General features: G+C 34.1%; 1 protein-coding gene across 2 annotated transcripts in view; it reads right to left on the bottom strand.

Annotated features, from left to right (window-relative positions):
* The window catches only part of LOC138702079 (G-protein coupled receptor GRL101-like), a 929,248-nt gene that overhangs the window by 859,340 nt on the left and 42,570 nt on the right, over positions 1-27,338 (bottom strand). The window contains exon 1 of one of the 2 annotated variants that reach the window (XM_069829619.1): positions 12,761-12,888. The exons of the other annotated variant lie outside the window; for it this stretch is intronic. The gene's annotated coding sequence lies outside the window, so the exon portion shown is untranslated. Of the gene's footprint in view, positions 1-12,760; positions 12,889-27,338 lie in introns of those variants that run through there. 2 annotated transcript variants of the gene reach the window in all.

Here is a 27,338-nt window from a genome sequence, read left to right as displayed (position 1 = left end):
AACATGTCTCGCTGTGAATAAATAAGCATTGGTATATAGCTGTCCCCACTGTTACTGTCAAATTAAATTATGATTTCAGCAGATAATGAAAATGTATTTGTTATAATAATAAGAGAAAAGTGCAGTACATGTAATTAACATTGCTAAACCTGTATTTCGCAATTGGCATTACTGAATAATAACATCGAACTTCTTTATTGCAGTAATCGATATTCATCTACGAGTATTTCAACTTCACAATGTCTGAATAGGTTAAGTATTCGTTAATAAACAATTATTAACATTTTGTGATCGAATTTTAGGGATATATTATTTACATTTTTATTTTATTCACGAAATAGTCCTAATAAATGCCACTCGAGGTCTGAGATTACTACAGATTATTCCTCAAACATCTCATTAATCTTTAACAGGAGCCATTCTTTCACTAATGTGCATGCTTCTACATAATTCATGTGAATTGTAACTGTGACCACTATTTTATATTATCACTTTACTATTATTTATTGGTTATAAAATATGTATTTTGATGCCAACTATAACCCTAACAGACCTCAGGTGAAATGGGGTTTATTAAATTGGATAATAAAAAAATAGCATTTACATCAACTTTATGCATATTATCATCCACTGTTTTTTTTTTTTTTTTTTTTTTTTTTTTTGCTTGTAAACCGACAATGTAATCTTTGTAAAGGGACATCATTTTATTTTTACTAACATTTTTAATATTAACCTGTCTATACCTTTAGAGAACCGGAAACACCGCTTGCTCCCCCCTCCAAGACTGGAGTTCGATAATACTGGCGTAAAACACAAATTACTCTACTAGGTATAGGATGGAAGAAAAGTAGTTCATCCATTTACGTAAACTAGGAAATATCGCGATTTTGTGTTTGATAATTTTCATTAGGTTTTTCTTTAATCAAAGTACAGTACTGTATTAAGAATAAGTGTTTTTACTCACGAAGTGAGTTATCCATGCGAACGTATTCATTATGCAGTGTATACTGTCTACAGCACATTAGCGTACAATATAGAGAAAGAAGTTAAATTGAAAAATAATCATAATATGAATATTTAAACACAATTTTGAAAATGGTGGCCGTTCATTTCGATACAGGCTTCAGTTCTTTTGTGCATATTATCGCACTATAGAATATTGCATCTAATTCCAATTGCCAGTTTCGTCCTTCGTACTAGTAACTCATGTTGAAATAATTCTGTACCTACTCTACGTACTGCGAATTCAATCTTCACTTCTGCCCGACCCGAAAATATAAAATTACTCAGACATGCTATCTACTGTCCGTCCAAGTGATTATGCCGCAGGAATGTAGAAAGGGAGGAAATCACGTGACAATTACTTAACGAGGCCCTTTTATTTAAGTTAAATTAAACAGCTGTATAATATTACGTAAACGTCCAATTCCTAAGAGAAATTAATGTTTTCAGAAAAGAGCTAAGACAGCCCAGCTTTTACAGAGGGGCGAGCAGAAGCAGGTGGGGGAAATCGGGATGCGACGTAGGCAAACGGACAGTACCTGTGCGAAAATATGATTCAATATTGAAAGCTCTTTCGTCACTGGAAAACGCGAACATATTTCTGGAACGTACTATACCCAGTAACTCAGTACTGCTTACTATCTGCGGTCTTGGTTCTGTGTGGAGTTGAAACTTCCTTAGTAGAAGGGGTGGGAGTGAAGTATATTCAAAAACTCAGGTACAATAAAAATTGAAGTAAAAATAAAATAATGTCCCTGTACTATTTTCAATAACTGAAAACGAAAACTTTTAACTAAACTATTTAATATTTTAACTTAATTAACTTCAGGAACGTTGGTATTTTAATATTGTTACATATTAACCGCAGGTTATTGAATTCTCTCGGCTCTCTCTGTGCAGAAAATATGTCATCTGCTGAAAAGAGTTACAATCTCAACTTCAAATCACGTGTGAACTGTCACTCGCCTGCCACCTCGTGACGATTTCATTAAATTATTTGTAGCTTTTTAATTTAATCAATTAAAGTGAGGTTAGTATGCACTGAACGGAAATAGCGTGGATGTTTAGGTAAAATAATTCAAGGCTGCACACAGACGTCCATGGCTGTCATTTTAATTTCGAAGTTATACAGTTTAGCAACACAAATTCCGAAACTGAGCATATGACAGTTTCTACAAATAAAGTGCATCTGACAACAATTACTTACTTACTTACATACTTACTTACTGGCTTTTAAGGAACCCGGAGGTTCATTGCCGCCCTCACATAAGCCCGACATCGCTCCCTATCTTGTGCAAGATTAATCCACTCTCTATCAACATATCCCACCTCCCTCAAATCAATTTTAATATTATCCTCCCATCTACGTCTCGGCCTTCCCAAACGTCTTTTCCCCTCTGGCCTCCCAACTAACACTCTATATTCAATTCTGGATTCGCCCATACGTGCTACATGCCCTGCCCATCTCAAACATCTGGATTTAATGTTCCTAATTATGTCAGATGAAGAATACAATGCGTGCAGATCTGTGTTGTGTAACTTTCTCCATTCAACTGTAATTTCATCCATCTTAACCCCAAATATTTTCCTAAGATCCTTATTCTCAAACACTTTTAATCTCTGTACCTCTCTCAAAGTGAGAGTCCAAGTTTCACAACCATACAGAACAACCGGTAATATAACTGTTTTATAAATTCTAACTTTCAGATTTTTGGACAGCAGACTAGATGACAAAAGCTTCTCAACCGAATAATAACAGGCATTTCCCATATTTTTTCTGCGTTTAATTTCCTCCCGAATATCATTTATACTTGTTACTGTTGCTCCAAGATATTTGAACTTCTCCACCTCTTCAAAAGATAAATTTCTAATTTTTATGTTTCCATTTCGTACAATATTCTGGTCACGAGACAATCATATACATCGTCTTTTCGGGGTTTACTTCTAAACCTAAATCTTTACTTGCTTCAAGTAAAATTCCCGTGTTTTCCCTAATCGTTTGTGGATTTTCTCCTAACATATTCACGCCATCCGCATAGACAAGCAGCTGATGTAACCCGTTCAATTCCAAACTCTGTCTGTTATCCTGAACTTTCCTAATGGCATATTCTAGAGCGAAGTTAAAAGTAAAGGTAATAGTGCATCTCCTTGCTTTAGCCCGCAGTGAATTGGAAAAGCATCAGACAGAAGCTGGCCTATACGGACTCTGCTGTACGTTTCATTGAGACACATTTCAATTAATCGAACTAGTTTCTTGGGAATACCAAATTCAATAAGAATATTATATAAATCTTCTCTCTTAACCGAATCATATGCTTTTTTGAAATCTATGAATAACTGATGTTCTGTACCCTTATACTCCCATTTTTTCTCCAATATCTGTCGAATAAAAAAATCTGATCAATAGTCGATCTTTACTTCTAAACCCACACTGATGATCCCCAATAATTTCATCTACATATGGAGTTAATCTTCTCAAAAGAATACTGGACAAAATTTTGTACGATGTCAACAGAAGTGATATTCCTCGAAAGTTACTACAGTTAGTCTTGTCCCTCTTCTTAAAGATAGGTACGATTATGGACTCCTTCCATTGTTCTGATACAATTTCCTTTTCCCAAATAGCAAGTACAAGCTTATACCGCAACCTCTATAATTTTTAAGCAAATACAAGTAATCTTAGAAACTCTAACAGGAACTATTAACAATGTGCAGTCCACACCTGTGGAGTAACGGTCAGCGCGTCTGGCCGCGAAACCAGGTGGTCCGGGTTCGATTCCCGGTCGGGGCAAGTTACCTGGTTGAGGTTTTTTCCGGGGTTTTCCCTCAAACCAATATGAGCAAATGCTGGGTAACTTTCGGTGCTGGACCCCGGACTCATTTCACCGGCGTTATCACCTTCATATCATTCAGACGCTAAATAACCAAAGATGTTTATAAAGCGTCGTAAAATAACCTACTAAAAAAACCAATGTGCACAATGTAATTATAGTAGAGTATGTCAAAATACGGTATGTGAATGTACAAATGAAACAAAATAGTTGCATGCCAGAAAAAGTATTAACTTAGAAAGCATGATGGAAATATTCAGATTGTCAATTAATATAGATAAACACAATATTTGTTACTCAGTCAAATGACAAATCAATGTAAAATAATGACTTATATTATATGGTCATTAAGTTTTATATACATGAATTACAAATTGCAAACGTTTTCGCCCATTCAGGCATCTTCAGGCACAATTATACAATATCTCAATATCAAACTGTGTAGCCATTACATTGGTGGTAGATAAACTGTTTAAGATTAATGATGTACAAAACATCTCCATAATTCAAATGTAATATTACAGGTCATAAAATTAAAATAATGTTAAAAACCACGTAGTGTTGTAATTAAACTTCATAATATTCTGTGGAACTCTTGTTCAGTAGAGTCCAATGAGTGATGAATAATGTCTGAAATACATAAATAATACGAAATAGAAGTAGGAATTATCAAATGTAAAAGTGTAATCGGATTGGATAATTGAAAGTACTCACGTCGTTTGAAAGTGGCAACTGTATAGATCACTATAAAACATCCTATGTTTGAAGTAGTTATCTGTAATGAAATAATAAATAAATCAAAATTTTGAATAATTTGAAAAACTAATTGGAAGACTAAATTATGGACGTACTTACGTAGACGTGAGACGACCTGCTGCTGTTGGAACTGTAGCTAGTATGACGGGGGGGAAGTGTGTAATTACAACACTACGTGGTTTTTAACATTATTCTAATTTTATGACCTGTAATATTACATTTGAATTATGGAGATGTTTTGTACATCATTAATCTTAAACAGTTTATCTACCACCAATGTAATGGCTACACAGTTTGATACTGAGATATTGTATAATTGTGCCTAAAGATGCCTGAATGGGCGAAAACGTTTGCAATTTGTAATTCATGTATATAAAACTTAATGACCATATAATATAAGTCATTATTTTACATTGATTTGTCATTTGACTGAGTAACAAATATTATATTGTGTTTATCTACAGAAAAAGTATACCTAAAAGGTTGTGTCAAATTCAATTAGATGGAAAATAAATAACCCAAATTCTTGTATGTAAAATAGGTTATGTGTCATATTGAAATGAAATGAAATGAAATGAAATAGCCTTTGGATTTCCCGTGAAGGGCTATGGCCTCCTAAAAAGGGGAGCTCTTTAGAGATCATGAGATCCGCATGACGGTAGATTCAGTTCTATATAAGTTTTGTTCATCGTTCGTGTGTGTACACTTGCACTCTCACTCGATACTTGCAAACTGTAGCGATCTCCATTCTTCTCGGTTCTTGGCTGTTCTGGACCACAGGGGTCAGCTAGGCTCCTGAAGAAGTCCGCCCATCTGGTCCCAGGTCTTCCTCGGTTTCGCCTCCCGATGCGCGGGTCCCACGTGGTGGAAATATGCGCCCATCTGTAGCCTTGAAGTCTCGACACGTGACCTCCCCATTCCATTTCAGGCGCTCCCCTTGGTGTGCCATGTCTCTGGTGTTTGTCACCTGCTTGAGTCTGGTGTTGCAAATCTTGTCTCTGAGGGAGAGTCCTAGGATTTTCCTCTCCATTTTGCGCTGACAGATCTGAATCTGCGTCTTCTGGTTCACGGTCAGTTTCCAGGTCTGACAGCCGTACAGTAAGGTTGGGAGGATACAGGATTGCAGCACCTCCAGCTTTAGTTTGCGGTTCAGTTTCTTGTCAAGGAGTATGAATTGCAGTGACCAGAAAGCTCTCCATGCTGATGCAATTCTTCTTTTTAGTTACTTTATATCAAATAGCAGTAGGTAAAGTGCAGTATGTCAATCCAGCCGGAATGTAACAAGGATTCAACCAATTATAAACATATTTTGTAACAATCACGTCACCCTATGAAATAAAATAATTGACACGAAGTCGATATACAGCTGCAATACACGCGAATGTTGGTTACGTCAATAAAAGATCAAAAAGCATCAGAACAGAATCAGTGATGGAGCGTGCAATATCTCATGAAAGTTCAAAGTATCCTTCACTCATCACGAAATACTTGCTAAAACTGCCGAAGTCTACGAGAAGACGAGTGGGTGTAAATCCAAGTTCTTAAAGACAGCTTAATGTTCACGCCACCAGGTGCATCCCACGCGAATACGTCACTGGAGTGTATAACCATAAATCTTGTGTCACAAAACATCTGCGGGAAAGCCTGAGTACATAGATTTAGATGAATCTCCAACGCTAGCGATTTTATATCTCCGAGAACAGTTTTTATCCTTGCATGTATTTTTCCTTAATGGAGGACAAACTTCAACATAACGTACAGTATAATTAAAATGGAGCCGTTCGCCTTAAACTGAGGAGCGCTCTCTTCGTAATAAGGTTTTCTTTTACTCACCCACAACCAACTACTGGGTGTTCATTTCAAAGTGTGTCATGATGTCACTGTTGTTGGGTCACCGATTTGAAGCGAGTTTCAGCTTATATGTTAGAGAAGTTGCCTATTATTTAAGGCGTTCTTCAATCTGAACTTGAGAACGTGTACGGTAGGCCTATAACTTGAACGTCGTAGCAACAGATAGCGGTCTGTACGGTCTGTGTGCTACCATAACCTCTTTCGAACTGTGTTTTGCGCCGGCAAGTCGTACGCAGGGTATTTGTTATCATCGGTTGCGTACGGTAACATTCCACAACACAAATCAAATGCTCCGTGTCCATGTTGACCGTCGAAGTTAATGTCAACAAATACGTAAGTAATCGTCTTAACCCTCTCCCCATATCCCGACAGTACGTATTTCCAAACAGTTCACATTCCTGCCACTACCGGCGTTACCGTACGTATCGGCACGTACTCTTCAGAATGAACGCCGTACTTGCTAGCCAACTTCTCTGCCTCTTAGATTATACACCTGAGCTGCGGAAGTGTAGGAAGATTGAATTCTCTAGGCTCATCAGCTAGCCACACGACGGCATACAGCGAGCCAAGACACATTTTGAACTGAACACCCAGTAGACATTATACAGCATGCTATGTCGCAGCTTTGCACGTCATCCACACGGCGCTAGTTACTACTATCTAGCAACAATATAAATTTGAATTATTGACATGCATGCATACATACATACATGCATACATACATACATACACATACATACATACATACACATACATACATGCATAAGTATTCTGTCCATGGACAGGTCTTTCACTGCAAATCCAGCATTCCCCAATCTTTCCTATTTTCTGCCTTCCTCTTAGTCTCCTCATATGATCCACATATCTTAATGTCGTCTATCATCTGATATCTTCTTCTGCCCCGAACTCTTTTTCCCTTCACCATTACTTCCAGTGCATCCTTCAGTAATTATTGACATAATATGTACAACGTATTTATTTTATTTATGTAATAGATTTTTTCTACTGACACAGTTAGCACCATAAAGCCTTCTCTTCCACTCAACCAGTAGGAATAATAATAATAATAATAATAATAATAATAATAATAATAATAATAACAGTTAAAAGCTTATACGAGACAAGAATATCAGTAAGAATAGGAAACAAGACGAGTGATACAATAATTGTAAATCAGGGTGTTAAACAAGGCTGCCCTTTATCTCCAACATTATTCAATATATACATAGATAAAGCCACAGAAGAATGGCAGAATAAAATAACAACCGGCATAAATATAGGCACGACATTATTGAAGTCCATGCTTTTTGCTGACGATCAGATCTTGATGGCAGAATCGGAGGATGATTTACAGGTGGCAGCTTATCAACTACAATTAATAATGGAAAAATATAATCTTAAAATTTCTAATCATAAAACAAAAACAATGGCATTTGAAGGAGTTGATCACAGAAGATGTAAAATAGTTTTAAATCATGAAATCATAGAACAGGTATCCTCATTTAACTATTTAGGCTGCAATATATCATACGTAAAAGAACAAGACGCCAAAAATAAAATGAGTAAATTTCAACAGATGTGTGGAACAATACGAAGGACCTTAAAAAATAAAACACAACGTTCAACACAACTAAAATTTTATACAACGTTAGCTGTCCCACTATTAATCTATGGTTCAGAAAATTGGTCTATAAACCGAGCAACTAAAAAGAAAATTAAATCCAGCGAAATGAAATTCCTTCGAAGTGTTGCTGGTCTCACTCTTTTAGATCATCAAAAGAACAAAAATATACGAGAACAACTAAATATTTTTAATTTGACTGAGAAAATACAACAACAAAAACATAATTGGTACCAACATATAAGAAGAATGAATGACGACCGGTTACCTAAAGTAATACTGAACTATGAACCAAGAGGACACAGAAATGTTGGTAGACCAAGAACAAGATGGATAGACGACATAAACTCTGAAGACGGAACAGGCCAATAGGCCTAATCCCTGTGGTTGATGATGATGATGATAATAATAATAATAATACCGGTGATTCACGAAGATTTACAGTCGCTTACGGAGCTTATTTCCGAATTAATTCTGAGCAAAAAAGTCATATAAACATTTGTCCTAATCGCAATGTTTTCAAAGTTACATTAATTTGAAGTTGTTAGTAAAATACCTTTTTTGTTTAATTTTACGGATTAAAAAAAAATATTACAAGGTAATTGCTTTGTATAAGTTTTTTTTTAATTCTTAACTAAAAATAACATCGTTCTTAAGCACTTATCACAAAAATTGTTACAAATCATACGACTTTAGGAACTTCATTCTTTACAGTTTAATTGTGCATTCTAACGTACAGTCTTAAAGAATTTACAAGAGTGACGTGATTTGTAACAATTGTTGTGATAAATGAGTAAGAAAATGTAATTTTATAGTTAAAAATCGAAAAAGAAATATGTACGAAGCAACATTAGAATTCACAACACATTTTTTGCTTCAGAATACTAGCTAATTAAATAAATATTCCTGAACAATTCATTCTTTATCTGTAATATTCTTTTACCTTAAAACTCAAGAATAATGGTATTTTACAAACAACTTTAAATTAGTGTAATTCTGAAAATATTGAGATTAGGACAAATGTTTATATGACATTTTTTGCTTAGGATGTCTTCGGAAATAAGCTCCGTATGGGACGATAAATCCTCGTGAATCACCCTGTATAACGCCAAAGAAATTACAGATACGTTGTCTCGTACAAGGGCATTTATCGGGTCTTACATGAGTGCAGTTAACCTCAGTCTGTTGTGAGCTACTGAAGTGATTGCTCATTCGTGCGTAATGTAGTGCAAGCTATTATGTTATTTTTAACAGTTTGAGAGTGGTGTATAGCATATTGCGGCGAGTTTTTTTTTTATTATTTTTAAGTTATGCAAAAAGTAAAAAAAAGTCCTATAAGTGATTTCGAACATTTCGTAAGAAGAGATTAGTCGATTATTTCAGAACAATATTCGGAGATGTAAAAAAATTTCAGAAAATTGCATTTGAATGAAAATGCTCCATAATATCAAACTACACCTAGTGAGTAACTAGTTTTTTTATATGAACCATAAAATTTGGTTCAAGAAGTATTTTTCTCGAAAATCTTAAACAGATAAACAAAATGCCAAATACATATTAACTTTGTTTTACTTCAAAAGATTCATGGATGTAAGTAAATTCATAAATACATTCCACCCAGTGCCATGGTAGTGTAACAAGAGCCAAAGGAGAAGAAAAGTTAATAGCAACGATGATTAATGGCATAGGCATAGTCTATAAAGTTTGTGACAATCTAAAATATACACAGCCAAGTACGAAGTGATCGGTTGCTAAAACTACGAGTATTAAGTCCTCAAAAGTTTACACCAAGAAACATTGAAGTAAGATTATGATTACTTACCAGCTGCAACAGGTGACCCCACTTACAAGTTTCCAAGACGACCGATTTTGAACTGATAAAAATATGACTGACGACTACGATATGTATTAGAACAGCACGGAATATATTTACGATGAATGTCCATTCTTATTTTCTTACGATATAAAAGTAGCCACTACAGAACTACACATTTTACAAGTTTCTGAATAAAATTTCGTAAAATATGGTTCAATCTTTAATATATGACACACTACATTACCTGAACACAGATTAAGCGCAGTATATACATTATTTCGGTTTCAAAAATACGAATATATCTTTTTGTAATGTAAAATGTCGTAATGTTTTTTTCTATAATTGACAAGCAGAAAAGTGGACAACTGAAATAAGTAACAGCTTATTTATTTCACAGGAACATATTTTGATTTCTGTAGTTTATTCAAAACTAAAAAATCAATAGATATAATTAAATTACAGCGACTTAATATATTTTATATCACGAGTCAAATTCTTCTATTTGTCAGAAAAATGACACAAAAATTGGTCTTTTGTGGAATCATCTCATTCGAAAGACAATTTTCATAAACTAAACGAGCAAATCATTTGTACATTTATATTGAATACGTAAATTACTGGAACTGCCAAAATATTGATCACCTGAGCACTTAAAAAAATATTTAAAAAAAACTTATTCTCGCCCTACGTTTGATTCGCTTACTTCGCACCAGTGAGGTCAAAAGTTGAATATTCATATGTTCTGTAATCTGAAATTCTGTTGCAACAACTGAATCCTTTGAAGTAGAAAGTGCGGTATCAAACGCAAATATATTAAGGGTGTCGGGAGAAAACAGGGAATGTCACAAAACGTCATTTTCGAGAAAAACAAGTTTTACACGGACATTTCCACTTTTAAATTTTTTTGTGATTGGGCAATTCTGTAGTCCCAGTTGCCACATATAGAATGCACTACGTATATCTTATGCCACACAGCCGCTAAAAATGGACATTCCTTCTTCCCTCCCCCCTCCAACACTCTTCATATATAGTTATTTTTGTAAAATTTCTGTCAAATGATTCCAAGAAGAGTTCCAAGAAAAATTATAAATTATTTAATGTAGCAGTTTATGTGCCCCAAGTCAAGATTTTAACGCCTTGGTTTTATTCGAAATTCTTTAAGATAATATACGGAATATCTAGAAAATAGACCGACAAATTAATTATGGTAGTAGAAACAGAGTAATGAAATATGCCAATGAAAACCCAGTTCCGGTTCAAATATTATATATATATATATATATGTATGTATATATATATATATATATATATATATATATATATATATATATATATATGGTGATTCACGGGGATTTACCGTCAGTTACGGACTTATTCTCGAAGACATTCTGAGCAAAAAATGTCATATAAACATTTGTCCTAATCGCAATATTTTCAAAGTTACATTAATTTGAAGTTGTTAGTAAAATACCTTTTTCCTTTAGCTTTACAGAGAAGAAAATATTACAAATAGAGAATGAACTGTTCAGAAGTGTCACTTATTTAATTGGCTAGTGTTCTGAAGCTAAAAATGTGTTGTTAATTGCTTTGTACAGACTTTATATTCCAATTTTTAACTAAAAATTACATAATTCTTACGCATTTATCACAAAAATTGTTACAAATCATATGACTTTAGGAACTTGAGTCTTTACAGTTTAATTATGCATCCTAATGTACAGTCTTGAAGAAATTACAAAAGTGGCGTGATTTGTAACAATTTTTGTGATAAATGCGTGAGAAAATGTAATTTTATAGTTAAAAATCGAAAAAAAAAAAATCTGTACGAAGCAACTATGGAATTCACAACACATTTTTAGCTTCAGAATACTAGCTAATTAAAGAAATGATACTCCTGAATACAGTAGTTCATTCTTTGTCTGTAATATTCTCTTACCCTTAAAACTCAAGAATAATGGTATTTTACAAACAACTTCAAATTAGTGTAATTCTGAAAATATTGAGATTAGGACAAATAAGTAGCTTAATATCAAAGACGGACATCTGACCTCAATCGAAATTTAGATAGCTGTGGTTTTTTATACAATTTTTCATGCACTTTCCAGTTATAGTGAAACCATATGAAAACTCTAACACTACATTTATAAAATAAATTGTGTTAAATATTACAAAGAACGCTGTGAATTAAAAAATTGCCTCTAGATCAAAACTATGGAGACGACAGATGTCCGTCTTTGATATTAAACTACTCAAGTTTATACGCCATTTTTTGCTTAGAATGTCTTCGGAAATAAGCTCCGTAAGGAACGGTAAATCCTCGTGAATCACAATATACTGTATATAGAATGTTAAGTTTTATTTAACGACGCTCGCAAGTGCAGACGTTATATCAGCGTCGCCGGATGTGCCGGAATTTTGTCCCGCAGGAGTTCTTTTACATGCCAATAAATCTACTGACATGAGCCTGTCACATTTAAGCACACTTAAATGCCATCGACCTGGCCCGGGATCGAACCCGCAACCTTGGGCATAGAAGGCCAGCGCTATATCAACTCGCCAACCAGGTCGACTACTGTATATATATTTAATTAGATGTTGGTTCAAGTTTAACACAAACCAAAAAAAGGGTAACTATAGACTCCCTTCATTTCAAACATTAATTCCGGTACCCTAACACTTTTTTTAGAATTCTAATTATAACTTTTTAAACATTTTAACAAAATAAAAGCAACAGTCTTAAGCAACCGGCTACGTGAAGTTTCATATGAAGAAGAAAATAATTCTGACTTATAAAAGTCGAAATCAGCGAGAACTCTTATCGCAAGGCACGAAGCCATCGGGTTACAAGCAACTCCATCAAGACTTAACAGTTATGTAATTCACCTGTTGCATTTAAACCCCGTTTCTGCCACCAAAATTGCCTCCTCTCGGTGGGTGGGAGGGGAATGTTACGATCGACAGAAGCGCGAGAGAGACCGCAGCAGAGGTCTGTGCAACCAACGCGATCCGCACCCGAACCGAAACTGCCGGCGAGAAGCACAAGTTTCGCCGTCGAGGCGCGGACCGTCTTGGCAACGCGCCGTCGCGGCGTCGACGCATGCGGGAGGCCCACGCAATAATAAAACTAGTCAATTAGAACCCCTCCCCCACTTCTCATTTGCTTTAATGCTCGGAAGAATACCTGACGCAGCAATCGTAACTCAATTTCAAAGTCAGGGACGGGCAACTTCCACGGAGAACAGTCGCCTCTACTTTGCGATTACTTGAGACAGGAGATGCGTTCGGGCTATTACAGAATCTGCCAGTGCCATGTGCAGCGATTGATGACACTAACTATATTTGTTTATTAATGCTCATGCAGCTCTTGGATCCGTCGTACGTGGGTTTAAGCCTTGCCGAAGGCGATCACGTTTGGAGAGAAATAGCTAGAGAGCGGAGTTTTAGGCCCTAAAGGTGGCATTTCAGGCGGCTAAAATAGGCTCTTAAACTCCTTTCTTTAGGCTCCATAAAATATATATATATATATATATTTTTTTTAAAGAATGTCATTAATATAAGATTCAACATTTATTTAATGCAAAACTCTAGGATAATTCTTAGAACGGTTTCCTTCGGAACGGATTTAAAACTGAGGGTTCCATGTATTAGTTTACATCAGAGGTCTCCAAAAAGCGTAGCCTATCGTCATTCGTACTCTCGATGCTGCCCGCCGAACACAGTGTGCTGTAAGAAGGTGAGGAGACTCGTACTGCAACAGATGAGAGCGGTCAGTGGGGGATCGCGGCAACGGTCTGCTTAAGCTTACAAATAATATCAAAAGAATAAGAAATATACTTTTGTATATTATTTTTACATACTATGAAGCTTCAGAGGATGGTCTTCAGAAACTAACATATGAATTACAAATCACAGCCTCAAACTATAATTTAACAATATCTCCGACAAATACAAAAATTTTAGCTTTCCAAGGGAAAACACAGGTACGATGTAAAATTTTAATTAACGACAGGCGGGAGTGCCGCAGGGCTCCGTATTAGGACCACTACTTTTCTCTATCTACATTAATGACGTATCAAAGAACTTACAGTATTGCCGATATCACCTCTATGCCGACGACCTACAACTTTACATACATTCCAGACCCAATACGATCAATGAATCGATTGACAAGTTAAATTGTGACCTAGCCACTGTCTCCACTTGGGCGGCCAATTTCGGACTCGCACTTAATCCAAGTAAGACTCAAGCCATAATTATTGGACATAAGCGTTTAGTTAATTCCCTTAATAACAGTAATCTTTCAGTTGTTACCCTTAACAACACGCTAATCCCTTATTCATCTGTCGTAAAAAATCTTGGCTTCTTTTTTGATAATAATCTAAGTTGGAATTTTCAAGTTAAAGAAACGATAAAAAAAATCTGTTCCTCCATTCACTGTTTGAGTCGCTTGAGAAACTTCTTACCCCAGCAGCTAAAACTTACCCTAGTGCAAACCCTAGTAACGCCGCACTTCGATTATTGTGACGTTTTGTTAAGTGACCTAAGTTCTGAATTGTCAGTCAGCGAGCTCAGAATATGTGCGTCAGATACGTGTGCAACATCCGACGGTATGATCACATATCACCGTCCTTCGCAAGTCTCTCGTGGCTCCGACTTAAAGAACGTAGAACTTTACACTCTTTGTCTTTACTCTTTCGAATTCTGCACACTTCAACACCAAATTACCTTTCGTCTCGTTTCTCTTATCTATACTCTAACCACGACGTAAATACCAGATCACTTATCTGTGGCACGCTAAGTATACCTCTTCATAGAACATCTTGTTATTCATCATCTTTTACAATATCCACCTCGCGTCAATGGAATTCCTTGTCACAAAGTATTAGGGGCTGCAAGACAATAAACACCTTTAAGAACAGCTTAAAAGATAACCTTATTAGCATTTCACTCCAATCATACTGATTTAAACTATCACTGACTACATTGTTACTTTTTTCTTTAGACATCATCCTGATTGTGCTGTATTTTAATTGTCTCGTAATAATCTCTTTCTATTATCTAATATTATTTGAAATATATTAACATTCTATGTATTTTAGTTTAATTCTGCTACACAGTTTATTTCAGTGTTTAATTAATAGTTCATAGTATTTTGTCGTTCAATTTGTAAATAACTTTTGTATACATGTAACTCTCATCTAAATCAAATTGTTGGATTCTTTGTAAGTTCATGCATATGTATATACACTTTTTGCTGGTTGAGTGGAAGAGAAGGCCTTACGGCCTTAACTCTGCCAGCTAAAATAAATCATTATTATTATTATTATTATTATTATTATTATTATTATTATTATTATTATTATATAGTAGAGCAAGTAAGAGATTTTAAATACCTGGGCTGTGAAACTGGAAACACAAGAGAATTAGATCAACAAAGAAAATTACAAAATTTTAATCAAATATGAGGAACGATTAGGCCTAAAAGAACCCTATTAAACAAAACAAGGAAAGAAACCATTTTGAAGTTTCACAAAGTCTTGGCAGTCCCATCTCTCTTGTATGGCTCAGAATGCTGGACCTTAACAGAAAACCAAAAGCACAAAATAGAAGTATCAGAAATGAGATTTTTGAGATCGGTAGCTGGATACAGAAGAACAGACAGACAATATAATGAAACGATAAGAGACGAACTGAACATATTCAACTTAAACAATAAAATAAAAGAACACCAAGAAAAATACTATGAACACGTACAAAGAATACCAGAATACCGTATTCCTAAAAAGATTCTAGAGTACAAACCCAAAGGCAAGAGAGGCAGAGGAAGGCCTACGAAGAGATGGAGAGATCAATTTCTTTGAGAGGACGGAACAGGTCGAAAGGCCTAATCCCTGATGATGATGATGATGATGATGATGATGATGATGATGATGATGATGATGATGATGATGGAGCCCCTTCTGTTGCTATTGACACAAGTCATTGCAAATTCAACCTCTTCTGTTCTATGGTGCCTTTCAGTGCCTGGAAAAGATCTTCTCCAGTTATATTTTGTAATTACATCTAGAAGACGTTCATACAGAGTAAAATGTCCATTAACTCCTAGGATGAAAATGGCTAGGTGAGCTTCGTAATTTCTATCTGTGTTTTCGTCCAATGCAAGTGAGTAAGCTACAAACTGGTTAATTGTGGTTTCGACTTCAGATTCAATTACATTTACAATCTTGAAATTCCTTCTCTGAACTGTAATTGGAAACAATTTAATTTTCTTAAACTTTGACTTTGTTCTGGACACAGTATCTTAGTAACGTCCTGTATGCACGATTTTACAAATTATGCTTCTGTAAAGGGCTTCATTGATTTTCCAATATTCCAAGCTAGAACATAGCTAGCAAGAAGGTTTTTTTTTTTGTTTAAGACTGAGAACACGTGTATGATTTGTGTTTATATTTTCTTGTTTTATATTTATCAAAATATATGTAGGCCTAAGCATTTCACCTAAAATTAAACAAAAAACTATAAGTATGTCATGCGGAACTGAGTGTAAACGTATTGTAATATACTGATTATTATGTATAACCAACAGTTATACAGATAGCCCCAAAATAAATTATTTTCACATGTACAGCATGTCTGTAATTGTATGACATTCTTTGTGAGGAGTCGAGTATTGTCGTCGCATTTTGAATTTTAACACACCCTTAAGAATTTTCGAACAAATTAAGCATTTCACATTCTCCCCACTAACACAAAAAATTTCTCTTCCTCTTCATCCTTGAATGTGCTACGTCCATGATTAGAAGACATTGTGAAACGTGGAACACGCCGACCAACACAATGATAATGACAGTCCGCCACTACTCTTCGTTTGCGCATAAACATTGAGTACAGTACAGGTGGGGATGGGTGAGGCGGTGCTCGCTCATTACGTACTGGCTTCGGTTCCGTTCAGGGGCTTACTCGCGAGTACGCTTTTGGAGACGTCTGGTTTATAGCATATAAAGTAATACTGTGTGTAATAAAGGGTTGTAGGAAAAATAAAATTCGTCTGTCATTTCTTCCCTCCACGTTTAAATTTAGCGATATATAGACCTACCTTCTGTGTCTGTAATTCAAAAATCGCCTATAAATAATAAAATATTCGCCAATCTAGGGTTTTCTTAATACGTACACACCCATTTAAGGAGATTCTGTCGTTAACAAGATCAAAAATTGAACATTTCTTTTATTTCCTTATTAAAGAACGTTCTTTTCTACATAGTTTACATATATACAAGTATATATGTATGGAAGTGAAATAACCCTGCAGGTTTTTCGAGGGAATAGCCCATGTAACAAAAACGTGTAATACCATACTGGTGGGAAGTTGATAGTTTTCTGAGAAAAAATGTTTTATCCCAAATGATAGGCCTACTTGATATGAGATACGTTATGGTACGATGTGAGATGATATGATAAATGGCACATGAAGACAGATCGCGTAATGACAGTGAATGGCAGGTCATGGAATTCAGAGAATTTCCTTCACAACTAATTTTCCTTTCAGTGTCACAGTAAAGAGTGGAATTCTAGGTACCTGACTGAGCTAAGGCCAGGCCCGACAGTCTGCTAATTATCAAGCTCGCTAATTGAATCGCTGATTAAAAAAAGTAAGAAAGTCCAATTTTAGTTAAAATGAACTTTCAACTTTTCTTCGAGGCATTGGAAGATCGTAAGATGCAAAAAAAAAAAAGGAATTAAATGCATGGATATCAGACTTATTAAAACTTTGGCTGAGTGGTGAAAGGATGACAGTGTGTGATCCAGTCATTCTCAAGACAGGATTTATTCAGTCAAATAATATGTTGAAATAATAGTATATTTCAGAACAGGAACTATAATTTTCAAGCCTATAACTTTATTCTTTACTTATCTTTCTTACTTATTTACAAATGTCTTTTAGTCCACACCTGTGGAGTAACGGTCAGCGCGTCTGGCTGCGAAAACAAGTGGCCCGGGTTGGATTCCCGGTCGGGGCAAGTTACCTGGTTGAGGTTTTTTCCGGGGTTTTCCCTCAACCCAATATGGGCAAATGCTGGGTAACTTTCGGTGCTGGACCCCGGACTCATTTCACCGCATTATCACCTTCATCTCATTCAGACGCTAAATAATCTGAGATGTTGATAAAGCGTCGTAAAATAACCTACTAAAAAATGGCTTTTAAGCAACCCGCAGGTTCATTGCCGCCCTCACATAAGCCCGCCATTGGTCCCTATCCTGTGCAAGATTAATCCAGTCTCTACCATCATATCCCACCTCCCTCAAATCTATTTTAACATTATCCTCCCATCTACGTCTCGGCCTCCCCAAAGGTCTTTTCCCTCCGGCCTCCCAACTAACACTCTATATGCATTTCTGGATTCGCCCATACGTGCTACATGCCCTGCCCATCTCAAACGTCTGGATTTTATGTTCCTAACTATGTCAGATGAAGAATACAATGCGTACAGTTCTGCGTTATGTAACTCTCTCCATTCTCCTGTAACTTCATCCCTCTTAGCCCCAAATATTTTTCAAAGAACCTTATTCTCAAACACCCTTAATCTCTGTTCCTCTCTCAAAGAGAGAGTCCAAGTTTCATAACCATACAGAACAACCGGTAATATAATTGTTTTATAAATTTTAACTTTCAGAATTTTTTGACAGCAGACTAGATGACAAAAGCTTCTCAACTGAATAATAACTTTACTTGTCTTATGTAGTGAAAAAATATATGGCAGGTAGTTGACTGCTCGTCATTCACTCATATGAAGCCGGTTGTGTAGACCAATTTACTGACAGTCGTTGCCCAGGTTGCGCCATAGGTGGCTAGTCTACGCTACACCCGCGATAAGACGAGACGAGACGAGATTTTTTGGAATGTCACAGGGGAACTGGAGCTGCCGGAGAAAATTCCTGTGTTACCTGGATCACGGACTTGCCCAACACAAGTCATGAAGTGCGCTTGGGATCGAACCCTGGTCCACAGATTTTAAATCCAGTGTTCTATCCACTGGACCACTGCGGCGGACTCAGAAATATATAAAATTCAGAATCCTGTAATGTCGATGTTGAAATTAATCTCTTCTTTGTGTTATATTTTTTTCATTAATTGGAAATGAATGAAAATGTTATGGTTTTAATTCACAACTCTGATAACTATTATATTTTTCCGCTTTATTGTGACGATAGCAATAACAACATCGTATGTATTGTTCGAATTAATGAAGGGTATTTGCATAAAACTCATTATAGGCCTACAATATATTAGTGGAATAAACATTCTATTGTAAATAACGTTATACTTTGGGTATGAATTCTAAGTACACAATACACTAAATTACATTTCAATCAATCATATTAAACAAATGATATCGTCCTTAGTGGGAGTCGGTACCTGGTTTGTCTCTGATCACAAAGGTCCAGAGTTCATGTCTTTATTTTCTAATATTTGCTTTTAAGTTAGGAACGTCGGAATTTATTTTTTTCTGCTTCACTAACCAATTAAAGTAAAATTTATATTGATGTTTGACTCAACAATGATAATTTCTTTGTTAGTTCAATATGTCGCAGGTACTGTACTATTCTGTACAAGGTATATGCTGTACAAAAGTAATTTTCGTGTTTCTTGTCGTGGCATAATAATAATAATAATAATAATAATAATAATAATAATAATGATAATAATAATAATAATGACAATAATAATAATGATAATAACGATAATAATAATAATGATAATAATAATAATGATAATAATAATAATGATAATAATAATAATAATAATAATGATAATAATAATAATAATAATAATAATAATAATAATTCTTTATTTATACTGGCAGAGTTAAGGCCATAGGGCCTTCTCTTACACTCTACCAGGTCACAAAGTATACAAGCAGTTAAAATTTAACAAAAAGTTAAAGAACAGAATACTAACATATTACAAAAAAAAATAATAATAGCATAATAAAATCGACACTAAACAACATGAAAATAATACAATAATAGAAAAAAGAAAGTAAAATACATTGGAATATAGTAAAAGCAATTCATTTAGTACAAATGGTTAATATGGAAAACGTAAGGTAGAATATAACAAAATAGAATGTAATAAAATAATAATAAAAAGAAAAAATACGAATATTAAATAAAATTCACAATAAAAAGGCTACGATAATAAATTCATCGGCTGATAAAGAGAACAAAAAGGGGAAAGGAAGGAAAGAAATATATAGCCTATATTTTTACAAAACTATCGCAGAGAAAAGGGCTTATAACTGAAAGCAATCTGAATTGAAAAAGTGCAATTTTAATTTATTTTTGAAACTAGACAATGTCCGACAGTCTATGACATGTTGTGGTAGAGAGTTCCAGAGATGAGCTGCAGAGACCGTGAAAGATGAAGAGTAGAAGGATTAATAAAATTATCAGTTTCAGTTATTTGTTCAAGTGAATCATGATACATTACAGTCAAGTCAGAAAACGAAGTATTTCTTTCTATAAAAATCTCTAAGCATGCATGAAAGGTGAAAGTGACATTATGTGTTTATAAATTGAAAGGGGCAATAGAATACATTAAAATAAATTAAAACGATTATGCTTTTTGTAATTAAGTGTGTAGTTAATTAGAAAATCTGACTGAAATTTTGCGCTGTTTGGCAAGAGCGTATCGCTGGCTCCCCTTGTCAACTCTCCTCCAGTGGCAATTGAGGATGTAAACAAACTTTGCTTGTACGTCACTAATCTTCTCACTCACATATTTAAATTAGTTATTCTACAGAGGATTTACCGTCCTTTACAGAGCTTATTTCTGAAGACATTTTAAGCAAAAAATATCATATAAACATAGTTCCTATTTTAATATTTTCAGAGTTACACCAATTTAAATTTCTTTGTAAAATATGTTTTTTCTTTGGTTTGAAGGTAAAAGAATAATACAAATAGAGAATTAACCACTCTGAAGTATCATTTCTTTAACTGGCAAGTATTATGAATATCTTGCAGTTCATTTTTAATTTTCAGAGAAGTCTATATTGTATCTTAAAAGTATTTATTTCAGTCACTGACTTCACAGCATATGTTTAAGGTGCTACACCTTTACATTACATATTTAAAAGACGTATGAACGTTTTCGTTGGTCTACGCCAACATCATCAGATACGAAGTACATTTCAGCAATATCAGTGCTCTCTACATAATATCTACAAATACAAAACATATTTAGTGGCACGCAAAATGAGACATATTAAAAACCAACATTGCTGTGATACACAATGACATTCTATATGACTGCCTTGATTGTCATTTACTTAAAATACACGTATAGATTACAAAAAATATTGATTTACATATATATATATATATATATATATATATATATATATATATATATAAATGCAAGTCTTCACATATGAGATAATAAAATGACATGATTTAAAAGTGATAAAAATAATAAAATATAAAACTAAGATAAAAAGTATTATGAATGTGAAGAGTTGCAAAATTACACTAATTACATTTATTATATTGCTATTTCTGTTTTACAATAATATATATATATATATTTCCACCATTCGAAAACGTATGTATCATGGTTTGTGTCACGTGATTATTTGAATGTTTTTCAAGTTTATATGTTTTTATTATAAATCCCAAATAATCAAGTGACACAAACCATGATACATACGTTTTTGAATGGTGGAAATATATATATTATTGTGAAACAGAAATAGCAATATAATAAATGTAATTACTGTAATTTTGCAACTCTTCACATTCATAATACTTTTTATCTTAGTTTTATATTTTATTATTTTTATCACTTTTAAATCATGTCATTTTATTATCTCATATGTAAGACTTGCATTTATATATATATATATATGTAAATCAATATTTTTTGTAATCTATACCTGTATTTTAATTAAGTGACAATCAAGGCAGTCATATAGAATGTCAATGTGTATCACAGCAATGTTGTATTTTAATATGTCTCATTTTGCATGCCACTAAATATGTTTTGTATTTGTAGATATTATGTAGAGAGCACTGATATTGCTGAAATTTACTTCGTATCTGATCATGTTGGCGTAGACCAACGAAAACGTTCATACATCTTTTAAATATGTAATGTAAAGGTGTAGCACCTTAAACATATGCTGTGAAGACAGTGACTGAAATAAATACTTTTAAGATATAAGTATTATGAAGCTAAAAATGTGCTGTGAACTCCTTAGTTGCTTCGTACAGACATCTTTTTCTATTTTTAACTAGAAAATTACATTATTCTTACGCACTTATCACAACAGTTATTACAAATCATACCACTTCCATCGACTTAATTATTCGCGGTCCAATTTTGCATCCTAATTTACAGTCTTGGAGAGTTTACAACACATTTTAAAAATGTCGCCGTCCGTTTGAGTACACTTGGCCGCTCGCTTGTGAACGGCACTCGTCGCTCTACGTAACTGCATACGGCTATCTTTGATTTCCGTAGAGCTCGCGCTGGCTGCTGACTGCACGCTGACCAAGATCACGCGTTCACAGCAATGCGTTCCAATAACGAAACGTAACGCTGAAAATAATGAGAATAGGACCCATGTTTGTATGACATTTTTTGCTCAGAATGTCTTCCGAAATAAGCTCTGTAAAGGACGGTAAATCCTCGTGAATCACCCTGTACAATTTTAAGCAAAATTAAACGAGTGCTGATAGTTTCTCGATAATTTAATTGAGCTTAACGAATGTACGTTGTCATGATATTTTTTTCGACACCGAAGGTCGAAAAAAAAAAAATCTTATGACAATATACATGAGTTTAGAAGCTCAATTAAATTATCACAGAGAAAATATCAAGCATTAATTGTATTAAGTGAAATATTTCCGATGGGAGAAAGATCTAACTTTGATTGGAATTTTTATAATAAAGTAAAACAGTGTTAACATTTGGGGTAAAATTATTTTTTTCTGAGATAAGTATTCAATTGGGACTAATATTCATTCGTTTTCATACTCTCTCTCGCTATCATAATATTAATACTCGATCACAACGCGATAACACGCCAGAAATTCCACTTCACACATCATCTCTGTATTCCTCATCTTTCACTGTTGCTACCTCTCGTCACTGGAACTCTCTGCCGCCTGAAGTCAAGGACTGCCGAACATTGAAATCTTTCAAATCCAAGTTACAAAATTATCTTATGACGAGTTGCCAAACTAACTTACTAATATGACAAGTGTTGTATTGCATGTTTCCACGTATTCACATTTTTTTATGTTCTAGTGATATTTAACGTATTTTATATTTTTGTTTTCATATTTTCCGATAATGGTATATCTCTAATGTGATAAGTTGAGCTATATATAAACAATTTTCCTTACTATGTATACTTAAAAATATTGTATTCATTGTATGCTTTGTACTGCACTATTTTATTACTACTATTAGTATTATTATTACTATTAGGCCTGTTATTATTATTTTATTATTATTATCATTATTATTATCATTATTATTCTTATTTATTATTATTATTATTATTATTATTATTATTATTATTATCAATAATTGCCTTATTTTTTTATACTTTGTAGGCCTCATTTATTTTTGACCTGCTGTTCACATTTTATTATGCTTTTTTCTTTCCTTCTCTATGTTATATATTATGTCTGATTTCTTCTTACTTGTTGTTTACATTTTATTATTATTATCTTATTCAGTTTTGTGTGTACTTTGTAAATTTGTAGTGTTTCTGTAACGCAGTTTTTACTCCTGGATGAGTGTTAGAGAAGGCCTTATGGCCTTAACTCTGCCAGGTTAAATAAATTATTATCATTATTATTATTATTATTATTATTATTATTAATATAATATTATACTTTTAATTGTGCTCTATTCAAGAAATAGGCTGTTAAAATGTATACAGTTATTACCTCCACCCTGTATCTTTGTAACATTACAATACATTCTTTTTGTAGTTTGCATAATGAAAGAGTAAAATGTTTGCTGTGAAATGAAGAGAGAATTTCATTTACAGGACTCACAAGTCTTTTGTCGCAAACATTCTTTCTTTGACCATGACATCAATTCAGTTTTTAGAGCCAGCTGTAGTTGGATTTCTCTTTCCAATGTGGTTATCTACAATTCCTCAGAGTCCCACTTGATGAATTCTGACACCACATAGAGATACCTCCCCATAATAAGGTTTTTCTGGTCGCAGTGACCTCCTTCTTGAGTGGCCGTATTATTTTCCAGTTCCGTTGCGCCAGCTCTCGAGAGACGAGGGAAGCTGACAATTAGGATCACAGGTGACGCTCTGCTCAGCTCACAAGACTGTTCGCTGACTTCTGAGTTCAGCAAATTGGACGACTTCTAGAACCTTATATAAAATACAACACACCAGCGGCAATGACCTGTGATATCCATGCATTAATCTCGTTGCTCAGTGGCGTTCAAAATAAAATAACAGTAGAGCAGACTTTGCTAATTTCGTGATACTAAGGTTTTCGTGCAAAAATAAGGTTAAAATTAAAAAAAATAGGGTTTTTAATGTTCGTACATTTTTAGATTTCAGGAAGTTATATGTTAGCATTTTTACCTCAAATAAATTTATACAATATTTACAAACAAGCAATACAAATAAAAAAAAATAGCACTCTAAAATGGTTGGTACAATTTCGTGATACTACAAGGGTTTTTCGTGATAATCCTTAAATTAAAATGTATTTAGGCATATTCAGTCAAATATTAAATTCCTCAATCAGATTCATGCCTACAACACAAACAATTAAAGTTCGTTCGGTATTTTGAAAGGCCTTGACATATTTCATGAAACCATTGATCATTAATTCATTATAAAAAGTGAATCTCATACAATATATATATACTATACCATACTATACTATACTATACTATACTTACTGGCTTTCAAGGAACCCGGAGGTTCATTGCCGCCCTCACATACGCCCACCATTGGTCCCTATCCTGAGCAAGATTAATCCAATCTCTATCATCATATCCACTTCCCTCAAATAGATTTTAATATTATCTTCCCACCTACGTCTCGGCCTCCCTAAAGGTCTTTTTCCCTCCGGCCTCTCAACTAACACTCTATATGCATTTCTGGATTCGCCCATATGTGCTACATGCCCTGCCCATCTCAAACGTCTGGATTTAATGTTCCTAATTATGTCAGGTGAAGAATACAATGCGTGCAGTTCTGTGTTGTGTAACTTTCTCAATTCTCCTGTAACTTCATCCCTCTTAGCCCCAAATATTTTCCTAAGCACCTTGTTCTCAAACACCCTTAACCTATGTTCCTCTCTCTCTTATAAGATACAATAATAAATAAATAAGTGAATAAGTAAGAAAGTAAGTAAACGAATAATTAAATGAGAAAGTAAATAAATAACTAATTAAATAAGTAAGTAAATAAATAAGTAAATGAATGAATATTATCTTAAACTCTCCAGCAAATCTTCAATATTTGCGCAGTTTTGAAGGTTTTGAACAATATTTACTTTGTCATAAATACTCAACGTGAACGTGTTTATGACATGATGCTTTACCGTATGCGGGGGCTTGGATTCTTTCACAATAGAAAGACCACGTTGCACTGTTTTGCTGCTTTCTGTTCTTGACTCGATTCTCTACTTTTATCTTAGTAAGTATCCTTGTTTTGTAATTTTATTGAATCTTTGTTATGCCATTTAGTACAAAATGTCCACGCCTGTGGAGTAACGGTTAGCGCGTCTAGCCGCGAAACCAGGTGGCCCGGGTTCGATTCCCGATCGGGGCAAGTTACCTGGTTAAGGTTTATTCCGCGGTTTTCCCCCAACCCAATATGAGCAAATGCTGGGTAACTTTCGGTGTTGGACCCTGGACTCATTTCACCGGCATTATCACCTTCATCTCATTCAGAAGCTAAATAACCTAAGATGTTGATAAAGCGTCGTATAATACCCTACTAAAATAAAAATAAATAGTACAAAATAGTTATTTATAGGAACTGCCTCTGAACACGAGCTTGCTCAAAAGGCTGTGCGCTACGTCAATAATATAATTATATTTATTTTGTATTGTATGTCGCAATAAATACTAAATACTTGTAACGAATGTTATGTGTAACATTCAAAGAGCTGTATCTCCACACCCATTGAACACCGGACACATGATTATAAGAGTAGTCCATACTACCATTCCCTAAAATATTTATTATTCTTTCTTAATCACCCTGTATATATATTTTTAATTCTTTACATTTTCTTTGTAATCATTCAAATGAATTTATTGCTTGTATTTGGAATAAAATTCTCTTGTTCTCTTATTTCAAATTCTGCGCACCGCTACCCCAATCTATTTGGCTTCTCGTTTTCAAAATTTATCCGCATATCATCAGCTAAGTACAAGATCTCATCATAACAATTTACTCATTGTACCCTACTACAAGACATCTTTATATTCTTCATCTTATACAGTTTCAGTTGCTACAAATTGGAACTCGCTTCCGACTGATGTAAGGGGTTGTTGGACAATAACTTCATTTAGGTCAAAATTACATAAATTCTTACTTAACAGATTAATTGCTGATTAATATTTGTTACTCATAATGAAACTAACATCTGTCCATTCTTATTATTATCATTAATTTCTCTAAATAGATTTACAAAACCTCTAATGGCAATTACATTAATATTTTCATTATAACAATATATTTTAGATTTATATATATATATTTTTTTTCTCCCTTTAACATAGTCCTAGTAAGCTTATATTAAATTAATTTTCATCATTTTGCTAGCTATCTCAAATATTAAATTAATTATAATTGATTGAATTAAATTAGCTCATAAATTAAGTTACTACTTTACCTTATAGGTTTATCTAAATTTAAATAAATACATAATGTATTCTACTAGTCGTTAAAATTGAAGAATATTGCTGGAGAACCTTTTAAGTGTAGTGTAAATATTTGTAATTTAAATATGTATTGTATTAAGCCTGGTTGAGTGGAAGAGAAGGCCTTATGGCCTTAACTCTGCCAGCTAAAATAAAACATTATTATTATTATTATTATTATTATTATTATTATTATTATTATTATTATTATTATTATTAAAATTATCTCGATTAGTTCTTACACACCCTCATAAGAATTTCACCATAACATTTTGAACATAAATTATTTTAAGATATCCAACTAAATCCTTTAGGTGAAAGACGCCATCTGATTAACTTCTCTCTGAGCTGTGAAAGCGTTCTCTTTCGATTCCAGAAAGATCTGACTAGGAAAAGCTCTTCTGCAGCGGAAATTTGATCTGAACAAATGATATTCATCACTTCCGAGCGAAGAATGAGTACGGCTTCCTAGCGACTTTATTACACACATTATTACCTCTTCTTGCAAGGCCAACTGCCAGATTATGGCTCCCAATG

The sequence above is a fragment of the Periplaneta americana genome, chromosome 6, assembly GCF_040183065.1.
Source record: "Periplaneta americana isolate PAMFEO1 chromosome 6, P.americana_PAMFEO1_priV1, whole genome shotgun sequence".
Classification (NCBI taxonomy): Eukaryota; Metazoa; Arthropoda; class Insecta; order Blattodea; family Blattidae; genus Periplaneta; species Periplaneta americana.
Note: the sequence above shows the minus strand (reverse complement) of the source record. Positions and strands in the feature narration are given on the sequence as shown.